This window comes from Triturus cristatus, chromosome 10 (genome assembly GCF_964204655.1).
Source record: "Triturus cristatus chromosome 10, aTriCri1.1, whole genome shotgun sequence".
In the NCBI taxonomy this organism is placed as follows: domain Eukaryota; kingdom Metazoa; phylum Chordata; class Amphibia; order Caudata; family Salamandridae; genus Triturus; species Triturus cristatus.
In genome coordinates this window covers 663,396,489-663,408,929 of record NC_140593.1, presented here as the reverse complement: position 1 = coordinate 663,408,929, position 12,441 = coordinate 663,396,489, and positions in this window count along the sequence as shown.

Sequence of the window (12,441 nt, the reverse complement as noted above, 5' to 3'; positions counted from 1 at the left end):
AGTGGTTATCTCTTTCATCAAAAATCGGGCGTTTTTGATTGAACAATAAAGGCCTACAAATTTTATTTAAATCACTTTCTGGGGTGGAGAAAAACTTTTTAAGGCCTCAGAGTGAATAAATTGGCAATTTTCATTCACGTTTACCCATTCCTCAAATCTTGTGTTTAGGGCCCCTGGAAGGTTGAAAATCACTTTAAACATCTCATTTTATCTCTAAAAGTGATTATCCACGTACAAGGTAATTGTAGTTCAAAGAGGCAACATTTGAAAACGGACCATTTTTTTAGTTTCAGAAGCTTGTCGTAAGGGGGGGTGGTTATCTCTTTCATCAAAAACTCAGGCGTTTTCGCTTGAACAATAAAGGCCTCCAAATGTTATTTAATTCACTTCCCATGGAGGAGAAACACTTTTAAGGCCTCAGAGTGAGTAAATTGGCCATTTTCATTCACTTTTACCCATTTCTGAATTCTTGTGTTTAGGGCCCCTAGAAGCTTGAAAATCACTTTAAACATCTAATTTTATCTCTAAAAGTGATTATCCATGTACAAATGTGAATTGTAGTTCAAAGACGCAATATTTGAAAATGAACCATTTTTTCGTTTCTGAAGCATGTCGTAAGGGGGGGGTGGTTATCTCTTCCATCAAACATCGGGCGTTTTTGATTGAACACTAAAGGCCTCCAAATGTTATTTTATTCTCTTACCGGGGTGGCAAAATACTTTTTAAGGCCTCAGAGTGAGTAAATTGGCCATTTCCATTCACTTTTACCCATTCCAAAAATCTTGTGTTTAAGACCGCTGGACACATGAAAATCACTTTAAACATCTCATTTGATCTTTAAAAGTGATTTTCCATGTACAAACGTGAATTGTAGTTCAAAGAGGCAACATTTGAAAATGGACCACTTTTTTTAGTTTCTGAAGCAGGTCGTAAGGGGGGGTGGTTATCTCTTTCATCAAAAATTGGGCATTTTTGATTGAACAATAAAGGCCTACAAATGTTATTTAATTCACTTTCTGGGGTGGAGAAAAACTTTTTAACTACTCAGAGTGAATAAATTGCCCATTTTCATTCACCTTTACCCAGTTCTCAAATCTTGAGTTTAGGGCCCCTGGAAGCTTGAAAATCACTTTAAACATCTCATTTTATCTCTAAAAGTGATTATCCACATACAAATGTGAATTGTAGTTCAATGATGCAACATTTGAAAATGGACCATTTTTTTCGTTTCTGAAGCATGTCGTAATGGGGGGTGGTTATCTATTTCGTCAAAAATCGGGCGTTTTCGCTTGAACAATAAAGGCCTCCAAATGTTATTTTATTCACTTCCCGTGGAGAAGAAACACTTTTTAAGGCCGCAGAGTGAGTAAATTGGCCATTTTCATTCACTTTTACCCATTCCAAAAATCTTGTTTTTAAGACCCCTGGACGCATGAAAATCACTTTAAACATCTCATTTTATCTCTAAAAGTGATTATCCGCGTACAAAGTTAATTGTAGTTCAAAGACGCAACATTTGAAAACGGACCATTTTTTAAGTTTCAGAAGCATGTCGTAAGGGTGGGTGGTTATCTCTTTCACCAAAAAAAGGGCGTTTTTGATTGAACAATAAAGGCCTCCAAATGTTATTTTATTCACTTCCCATGGAGGAGAAACACTTTTTAAGGCCGAAGAGTGAGTAAATTGGCCATTTTCATTCACTTTTACCCATTCCTCAAATCTTGTGTTTAGGGCCCCTGGAAGCTTGAAAATTACTTTAAACATCTAATTTTATCTCTAAAAGTGATTATCCACATACAAATGTGAATTGTAGTTCAAAGACGCAACATTTGAAAATGGACCATTTTTTTCGTTTCTGAAGCATGTCGTAAGGGGGGGTGGTTATCGCTTTCCTCAAAAATTGGGTGTTTTTGATTGAACAATAAAGGCCTCCAAATGGTATTTTACTCTCTTCCCGTGGAGGAGACACACTTTTTAAGGCCTCAGAGTGAGTAACTTGGCCATTTTCATTCACTTTTACCCATTCCTCAAATCTTGTGTTTACGGCCCCTGGAAGCATGAAAATCACTTTAAACATCTAATTTTATCTCTAAAAGTGATTTTTCAGGTACAAATATGATTTGTAGTTCAAAGATGCAACATTTGAAAATGACCATTTTTTTCGTTTCTGAAGCATGTCGTAAGGGGGGGTGGTTATCTCTTTCATACAAAAATCAGGCGTTTTTGATTGAATAATAAAGGCCTAAAAATATTATTTAATTCACTTTCTGGGGTGGAGAAAAACTTTTTAAGGCCTCAGAATGAGTAAATTGGCCATTTCCATTCACTTTTATCCATTCCTCAAACCTTGTGTTTAAGTCCCCTGGAAGCATGAAAATCACTTTAAACATATCATTTTATCTTTAAAAGTGATTTTCCACATACAAATGTGAATTGTAGTTCAAAGAGGCAACATTTGAAAATGGACCATTTTTTTCGTTTCTGAAGCATGTCGTAAGGGGGGGTGGTTATCTCTTTCATAAAAAATCAGACGTTTTTGATTGAATAATAAAGGCCTAAAAATATTATTTAATTCACTTTCTGGGGTGGAGAAAAACTTTTTAAGGCCTCAGAGTGAATAAATTGGCCATTTTCATTCACGTTTACCCATTCCTCAAATCTTGTGTTTAGGGCCCCTGGCAGCTTGAAAATCACTTTAAACATCTAATTTTATCTCTAAAAGTTATTATCCACGTACAAATGTGAATTGTAGTTCAAAGACGCAACATTTGAAAATGGACCATTTTTTTCGTTTCTGAAGCATGTCGTAAGGGGGGGTGGTTATCTCTTTCGTCAAAAATCTGGCATTTTCGCTTGAACAATAAAGACCTCCAAATGGTATTTTATTCACTTGCCGTGGAGGAGAAACACTTTTTAAGGCCGCAGAGTGAGTAAATTGGCCATTTTCATTCACTTTTACCCATTCCAAAAATCTTGTGTTTAAGAACCCTGGAAGCATGAAAATCACTTTAAACATATCATTTTATCTTTAAAAGTGATTTTCCACATACAAATGTTAATTGTAGTTCAAAGACGCAATATTTGAAAATGAACCATTTTTTTAGTTTCAGAAGCATGTCGCAAGGGGAAGTGGTTATCTCTTTCATCAAAAATCGGGCATTTTTGATTGAACAATAAAGGCCTACAAATTTTATTTAAATCACTTTCTGGGGTGGAGAAAAACTTTTTAAGGCCTCAGAGTGAATAAATTGGCCATTTTCATTCACGTTTACCCATTCCTCAAATCTTGTGTTTAGGGCCCCTGGAAGGTTGAAAATCACTTTAAACATCTCATTTTATCTCTAAAAGTGATTATCCACGTACAAGGTAATTGTAGTTCAAAGAGGCAACATTTGAAAACGGAACATTTTTTTAGTTTCAGAAGCTTGTCGTAAGGGGGGGTGGTTATCTCTTTCATCAAAAACTCAGGCGTTTTCGCATGAACAATAAAGGCCTCCAAATGTTATTTAATTCACTTCCCATGGAGGAGAAACACTTTTTAAGGCCTCAGAGTGAGTAAATTGGCCATTTTCATTCACTTTTTACCCATTTCTGAATTCTTGTGTTTAGGGCCCCTAGAAGCTTGAAAATCACTTTAAACATCTAATTTTATCTCTAAAAGTGATTATCCATGTACAAATGTGAATTGTAGTTCAAAGACGCAATATTTGAAAATGAACCATTTTTTCGTCTCTGAAGCATGTCGTAAGGGGGGGGGTGGTTATCTCTTCCATCAAAAATCGGGCGTTTTTGATTGAACACTAAAGGCCTCCAAATGTTATTTTATTCTCTTACCGGGGTGGCGAAATACTTTTTAAGGCCTCAGAGTGAGTAAATTGGCCATTTCCATTCACTTTTACCCATTCCAAAAATCTTGTGTTTAAGACCGCTGGACACATGAAAATCACTTTAAACATCTCATTTGATCTTTAAAAGTGATTTTCCATGTACAAACGTGAATTGTAGTTCAAAGAGGCAACATTTGAAAATGGACCACTTTTTTTAGTTTCTGAAGCAGGTCGTAAGGGGGGGTGGTTATCTCTTTCATCAAAAATCGGGCATTTTTGATTGAACAATAAAGGCCTACAATCGTTATTTAATTCACTTTCTGGGGTGGAGAAAAACTTTTTAAGGACTCAGAGTGAATAAATTGCCCATTTTCATTCACCTTTACCCAGTTCTCAAATCTTGAGTTTAGGGCCCCTGGAAGCTTGAAAATCACTTTAAACATCTCATTTTATCTCTAAAAGTGATTATCCACATACAAATGTGAATTGTAGTTCAAAGACGCAATATTTGAAAATGAACCATTTTTTTCGTTTCTGAAGCATGTCGTAAGGGGGGGTGGTTATCTCTTTCATCAAAAATCGGGCGTTTTTGATTGAACACTAAAGGCCTCCAAATGTTATTTTATTCTCTTACCGGGGTGGTGAAATACTTTTTAAGGCCTCAGAGTGAGTAAATTGGCCATTTCCATTCACTTTTACCCATTCCAAAAATCTTGTGTTTAAGACCGCTGGACACATGAAAATCACTTTAAACATCTCATTTGATCTTTAAAAGTGATTTTCCATGTACAAACGTGAATTGTAGTTCAAAGACGCAACATTTGAAAATGGATCACTTTTTTTAGTTTCTGAAGCATGTTGTAAGGGGGGTGGTTATCTCTTTCATCAAAAATCGGACGTTTTTGATTGAACAATAAAGGCCTTCAAATGTTATTTAATTCACTTCCCGTGGAGGAGAAACACTTTTTAAGGCATCAGAATGAGTAAATTGGCCATTTCCATTCACTTTTATCCATTCCTCAAACCTTGTGTTTAAGTCCCCTGAAGCATGAAAATCACTTTAAACATATCATTTTATCTTTAAAAGTGATTTTCCACATACAAATGTGAATTGTAGTTCAAAGAGGCAACATTTGAAAATGGACCACTTTTTTTAGTTTCTGAAGCATGTCGTAAGGGGGGGGTGGTTATCTCTTTCATCAAAAATAGGGCATTTTTGACAGAACAATAAAGGCCTACAAATGTTATTTAATTCACTTTCTGGGGTGGAGAAAAACTTTTTAAGGACTCAGAGTGAATAAATTGGCCATTTTCATTCACGTTTACCCAGTTCTCAAATCTTGAGACTAGGGGCCCTGGAAGCTTGAAAATCACTTTAAACATCTCATTTTATCTCTAAAAGTGATTTCCACATACAAATGTGAATTGTAGTTCAATGATGCAACATTTGAAAATGGACCATTTTTTTCGTTTCTGAAGCATGTCGTAATGGGGGTGGTTATCTATTTTGTCAAAAATCGGGCGTTTTCGCTTGAACAATAAAGGCCTCCAAATGTTATTTTATTCACTTCCCGTGGAGAAGAAACACTTTTTAAGGCTGCAGAGTGAGTAAATTGGCCATTTTCATTCACTTTTACCCATTCCAAAAATCTTGTTTTTAAGACCCCTGGACGCATGAAAATCACTTTAAACATCTCATTTTATCTCTAAAAGTGATTATCCACGTACAAAGTTAATTGTAGTTCAAAGACGCAACATTTGAAAACGGACCATTTTTTAAGTTTCAGAAGCATGTCGCGAGGGGAAGTGGTTATCTCTTTCATCAAAAATCGGGCGTTTTTGATTGAACAATAAAGGCCTACAAATTTTATTTAAATCACTTTCTGGGGTGGAGAAAAACTTTTTAAGGCCTCAGAGTGAATAAATTGGCAATTTTCATTCACGTTTACCCATTCCTCAAATCTTGTGTTTAGGGCCCCTGGAAGGTTGAAAATCACTTTAAACATCTCATTTTATCTCTAAAAGTGATTATCCACGTACAAGGTAATTGTAGTTCAAAGAGGCAACATTTGAAAACGGACCATTTTTTTAGTTTCAGAAGCTTGTCGTAAGGGGGGGGTGGTTATCTCTTTCATCAAAAACTCAGGCGTTTTCGCTTGAACAATAAAGGCCTCCAAATGTTATTTAATTCACTTCCCATGGAGGAGAAACACTTTTAAGGCCTCAGAGTGAGTAAATTGGCCATTTTCATTCACTTTTACCCATTTCTGAATTCTTGTGTTTAGGGCCCCTAGAAGCTTGAAAATCACTTTAAACATCTAATTTTATCTCTAAAAGTGATTATCCATGTACAAATGTGAATTGTAGTTCAAAGACGCAATATTTGAAAATGAACCATTTTTTCGTTTCTGAAGCATGTCGTAAGGGGGGGGTGGTTATCTCTTCCATCAAAAATCGGGCGTTTTTGATTGAACACTAAAGGCCTCCAAATGTTATTTTATTCTCTTACCGGGGTGGCAAAATACTTTTTAAGGCCTCAGAGTGAGTAAATTGGCCATTTCCATTCACTTTTACCCATTCCAAAAATCTTGTGTTTAAGACCGCTGGACACATGAAAATCACTTTAAACATCTCATTTGATCTTTAAAAGTGATTTTCCATGTACAAACGTGAATTGTAGTTCAAAGAGGCAACATTTGAAAATGGACCACTTTTTTTAGTTTCTGAAGCAGGTCGTAAGGGGGGGTGGTTATCTCTTTCATCAAAAATCGGGCATTTTTGATTGAACAATAAAGGCCTACAAATGTTATTTAATTCACTTTCTGGGGTGGAGAAAAACTTTTTAAGGACTCAGAGTGAATAAATTGCCCATTTTCATTCACCTTTACCCAGTTCTCAAATCTTGAGTTTAGGGCCCCTGGAAGCTTGAAAATCACTTTAAACATCTCATTTTATCTCTAAAAGTGATTATCCACATACAAATGTGAATTGTAGTTCAATGATGCAACATTTGAAAATGGACCATTTTTTTCGTTTCTGAAGCATGTCGTAATGGGGGGTGGTTATCTATTTCGTCAAAAATCGGGCGTTTTCGCTTGAACAATAAAGGCCTCCAAATGTTATTTTATTCACTTCCCGTGGAGAAGAAACACTTTTTAAGGCCGCAGAGTGAGTAAATTGGCCATTTTCATTCACTTTTACCCATTCCAAAAATCTTGTTTTTACGACCCCTGGACGCATGAAAATCACTTTAAACATCTCATTTTATCTCTAAAAGTGATTATCCGCGTACAAAGTTAATTGTAGTTCAAAGACGCAACATTTGAAAACGGACCATTTTTTAAGTTTCAGAAGCATGTCGTAAGGGTGGGTGGTTATCTCTTTCACCAAAAAAAGGGCGTTTTTGATTGAACAATAAAGGCCTCCAAATGTTATTTTATTCACTTCCCATGGAGGAGAAACACTTTTTAAGGCCGAAGAGTGAGTAAATTGGCCATTTTCATTCACTTTTACCCATTCCTCAAATCTTGTGTTTAGGGCCCCTGGAAGCTTGAAAATTACTTTAAACATCTAATTTTATCTCTAAAAGTGATTATCCACATACAAATGTGAATTGTAGTTCAAAGACGCAACATTTGAAAATGGACCATTTTTTTCGTTTCTGAAGCATGTCGTAAGGGGGGGTGGTTATCGCTTTCCTCAAAAATTGGGTGTTTTTGATTGAACAATAAAGGCCTCCAAATGGTATTTTACTCTCTTCCCGTGGAGGAGACACACTTTTTAAGGCCTCAGAGTGAGTAACTTGGCCATTTTCATTCACTTTTACCCATTCCTCAAATCTTGTGTTTACGGCCCCTGGAAGCATGAAAATCACTTTAAACATCTAATTTTATCTCTAAAAGTGATTTTTCAGGTACAAATATGATTTGTAGTTCAAAGATGCAACATTTGAAAATGACCATTTTTTTCGTTTCTGAAGCATGTCGTAAGGGGGGGTGGTTATCTCTTTCATACAAAAATCAGGCGTTTTTGATTGAATAATAAAGGCCTAAAAATATTATTTAATTCACTTTCTGGGGTGGAGAAAAACTTTTTAAGGCCTCAGAATGAGTAAATTGGCCATTTCCATTCACTTTTATCCATTCCTCAAACCTTGTGTTTAAGTCCCCTGGAAGCATGAAAATCACTTTAAACATATCATTTTATCTTTAAAAGTGATTTTCCACATACAAATGTGAATTGTAGTTCAAAGAGGCAACATTTGAAAATGGACCATTTTTTTCGTTTCTGAAGCATGTCGTAAGGGGGGGTGGTTATCTCTTTCATAAAAAATCAGACGTTTTTGATTGAATAATAAAGGCCTAAAAATATTATTTAATTCACTTTCTGGGGTGGAGAAAAACTTTTTAAGGCCTCAGAGTGAATAAATTGGCCATTTTCATTCACGTTTACCCATTCCTCAAATCTTGTGTTTAGGGCCCCTGGCAGCTTGAAAATCACTTTAAACATCTAATTTTATCTCTAAAAGTTATTATCCACGTACAAATGTGAATTGTAGTTCAAAGACGCAACATTTGAAAATGGACCATTTTTTTCGTTTCTGAAGCATGTCGTAAGGGGGGGTGGTTATCTCTTTCGTCAAAAATCTGGCATTTTCGCTTGAACAATAAAGACCTCCAAATGGTATTTTATTCACTTGCCGTGGAGGAGAAACACTTTTTAAGGCCGCAGAGTGAGTAAATTGGCCATTTTCATTCACTTTTACCCATTCCAAAAATCTTGTGTTTAAGAACCCTGGAAGCATGAAAATCACTTTAAACATATCATTTTATCTTTAAAAGTGATTTTCCACATACAAATGTTAATTGTAGTTCAAAGACGCAATATTTGAAAATGAACCATTTTTTTAGTTTCAGAAGCATGTCGCAAGGGGAAGTGGTTATCTCTTTCATCAAAAATCGGGCATTTTTGATTGAACAATAAAGGCCTACAAATTTTATTTAAATCACTTTCTGGGGTGGAGAAAAACTTTTTAAGGCCTCAGAGTGAATAAATTGGCCATTTTCATTCACGTTTACCCATTCCTCAAATCTTGTGTTTAGGGCCCCTGGAAGGTTGAAAATCACTTTAAACATCTCATTTTATCTCTAAAAGTGATTATCCACGTACAAGGTAATTGTAGTTCAAAGAGGCAACATTTGGCAACGGAACATTTTTTTAGTTTCAGAAGCTTGTCGTAAGGGGGGGTGGTTATCTCTTTCATCAAAAACTCAGGCGTTTTCGCATGAACAATAAAGGCCTCCAAATGTTATTTAATTCACTTCCCATGGAGGAGAAACACTTTTTAAGGCCTCAGAGTGAGTAAATTGGCCATTTTCATTCACTTTTTACCCATTTCTGAATTCTTGTGTTTAGGGCCCCTAGAAGCTTGAAAATCACTTTAAACATCTAATTTTATCTCTAAAAGTGATTATCCATGTACAAATGTGAATTGTAGTTCAAAGACGCAATATTTGAAAATGAACCATTTTTTCGTCTCTGAAGCATGTCGTAAGGGGGGGGGGTGGTTATCTCTTCCATCAAAAATCGGGCGTTTTTGATTGAACACTAAAGGCCTCCAAATGTTATTTTATTCTCTTACCGGGGTGGCGAAATACTTTTTAAGGCCTCAGAGTGAGTAAATTGGCCATTTCCATTCACTTTTACCCATTCCAAAAATCTTGTGTTTAAGACCGCTGGACACATGAAAATCACTTTAAACATCTCATTTGATCTTTAAAAGTGATTTTCCATGTACAAACGTTAATTGTAGTTCAAAGACGCAACATTTGAAAATGGATCACTTTTTTTAGTTTCTGAAGCTTGTTGTAAGGGGGGTGGTTATCTCTTTCATCAAAAATCGGGCGTTTTTGATTGAACAATAAAGGCCTTCAAATGTTATTTAATTCACTTCCCGTGGAGGAGAAACACTTTTTAAGGCCTCAGAGTGAGTAAATTGTCCATTTCCATTCACTTTTGTCCATTCCTCAAACCTTGTGTTTAGGGCCCCTGGCAGCTTGAAAATCACTTTAAACATCTAATTTTATCTCTAAAAGTGATTATCCACGCACAAATGTGAATTGTAGTTCAAAGACGCAACATTTGAAAATGGACCATTTTTTTCGTTTCTGAAGCATGTCGTAAGGGGGGGTGGTTATCTCTTTCATCAAAAATCGGGTGTTTTTGATTGAACAATAAAGGCCTACAAATTTTATTTAAATCACTTTCTGGGGTGGAGAAAAACTTTTTAAGGCCTCAGAGTGAATAAATTGGCCATTTTCATTCACGTTTACCCATTCCTCAAATCTTGTGTTTAGGGCCCCTGGAAGGTTGAAAATCACTTTAAACATCTCATTTTATCTCTAACAGTGATTATCCACGTACAAGGTAATTGTAGTTCAAAGAGGCAACATTTGAAAACGGAACATTTTTTTAGTTTCAGAAGCTTGTCGTAAGGGGGTGTGGTTATCTCTTTCATCAAAAACTCAGGCATTTTCGATTGAACAATAAAGGCCTCCAAATGTTATTTAATTCACTTCTCGTGGAGGAGAAACACTTTTTAAGGCCTCAGAGTGAGTAAATTGGCCATTTTCATTCACTTTTACCCATTTCTGAATTCTTGTGTTTAGGGACCCTAGAAGCTTGAAAATCACTTTAAACATCTAATTTTATCTCTAAAAGTGATTATCCATGTACAAATGTTAATTGTAGTTCAAAGACGCAATATTTGAAAATGAACCATTTTTTTCGTTTCTGAAGCATGTCGTAAGGGGGGGTGGTTATCTCTTTCATCAAAAATCGGGCGTTTTTGATTGAACACTAAAGGCCTCCAAATGTTATTTTATTCTCTTACCGGGGTGGTGAAATACTTTTTAAGGCCTCAGAGTGAGTAAATTGGCCATTTCCATTCACTTTTACCCATTCCAAAAATCTTGTGTTTAAGACCGCTGGACACATGAAAATCACTTTAAACATCTCATTTGATCTTTAAAAGTGATTTTCCATGTACAAACGTGAATTGTAGTTCAAAGACGCAACATTTGAAAATGGATCACTTTTTTTAGTTTCTGAAGCATGTTGTAAGGGGGGTGGTTATCTCTTTCATCAAAAATCGGGCGTTTTTGATTGAACAATAAAGGCCTTCAAATGTTATTTAATTCACTTCCCGTGGAGGAGAAACACTTTTTAAGGCATCAGAATGAGTAAATTGGCCATTTCCATTCACTTTTAGCCATTCCTCAAACCTTGTGTTTAAGTCCCCTGAAGCATGAAAATCACTTTAAACATATCATTTTATCTTTAAAAGTGATTTTCCACATACAAATGTGAATTGTAGTTCAAAGAGGCAACATTTGAAAATGGACCACTTTTTTTAGTTTCTGAAGCATGTTGTAAGGGGGGGGTGGTTATCTCTTTCATCAAAAATAGGGCATTTTTGACTGAACAATAAAGGCCTACAAATGTTATTTAATTCACTTTCTGGGGTGGAGAAAAACTTTTTAAGGACTCAGAGTGAATAAATTGGCCATTTTCATTCACGTTTACCCAGTTCTCAAATCTTGAGACTAGGGGCCCTGGAAGCTTGAAAATCACTTTAAACATCTCATTTTATCTCTAAAAGTGATTTCCACATACAAATGTGAATTGTAGTTCAATGATGCAACATTTGAAAATGGACCATTTTTTTCGTTTCTGAAGCATGTCGTAATGGGGGTGGTTATCTATTTTGTCAAAAATCGGGCGTTTTCGCTTGAACAATAAAGGCCTCCAAATGTTATTTTATTCACTTCCCGTGGAGAAGAAACACTTTTTAAGGCTGCAGAGTGAGTAAATTGGCCATTTTCATTCACTTTTACCCATTCCAAAAATCTTGTTTTTAAGACCCCTGGACGCATGAAAATCACTTTAAACATCTCATTTTATCTCTAAAAGTGATTATCCACGTACAAAGTTAATTGTAGTTCAAAGACGCAACATTTGAAAACGGACCATTTTTTAAGTTTCAGAAGCATGTCGCGAGGGGAAGTGGTTATCTCTTTCATCAAAAATCGGGCGTTTTTGATTGAACAATAAAGGCCTACAAATTTTATTTAAATCACTTTCTGGGGTGGAGAAAAACTTTTTAAGGCCTCAGAGTGAATAAATTGGCAATTTTCATTCACGTTTACCCATTCCTCAAATCTTGTGTTTAGGGCCCCTGGAAGGTTGAAAATCACTTTAAACATCTCATTTTATCTCTAAAAGTGATTATCCACGTACAAGGTAATTGTAGTTCAAAGAGGCAACATTTGAAAACGGACCATTTTTTTAGTTTCAGAAGCTTGTCGTAAGGGGGGGTGGTTATCTCTTTCATCAAAAACTCAGGCGTTTTCGCTTGAACAATAAAGGCCTCCAAATGTTATTTAATTCACTTCCCATGGAGGAGAAACACTTTTAAGGCCTCAGAGTGAGTAAATTGGCCATTTTCATTCACTTTTACCCATTTCTGAATTCTTGTGTTTAGGGCCCCTAGAAGCTTGAAAATCACTTTAAACATCTAATTTTATCTCTAAAAGTGATTATCCATGTACAAATG